The sequence below is a fragment of the Octodon degus genome, unplaced genomic scaffold (assembly GCF_000260255.1).
Source record: "Octodon degus isolate 3935 unplaced genomic scaffold, OctDeg1.0 scaffold00050, whole genome shotgun sequence".
Taxonomy (NCBI): Eukaryota; Metazoa; Chordata; class Mammalia; order Rodentia; family Octodontidae; genus Octodon; species Octodon degus.
The window spans coordinates 8,465,641-8,466,020 of record NW_004524626.1 but is presented as its reverse complement, the minus strand read 5'-3'; positions in this window follow the sequence as shown (position 1 = coordinate 8,466,020).

Genomic DNA, 380 nt, shown 5'->3' with positions numbered 1-380 from the left:
AATACCTGCATTTCATGTGCTGTTGGCCATACCTGCTGTGCCTGTAATTAATTCGCATGATAACGTGTGGGTAAAGATGGCAAATACTCTTAATTTGTCAACTTTCTGCTTGAAACAAACCTTAGATCTTCAATATGTTCTGAGTTCATGCCTAAGACCAGTGTGTAAGACTGTAGAAGATATTAGAAATTTAACCTTTTTAAAACACATTTTTGCCTCTTCCTGTAAGCGGCCTTAGGTGACCTGTGAAAATGGTTCGCTACTCTCTTGACCCAGAAAACCCCACAAAATCATGCAAATCAAGAGGCTCAAATCTTCGCGTTCACTTTAAGAACACGCGTGAAACTGCCCAGGCCATCAAGGGTATGCATATCCGAAAG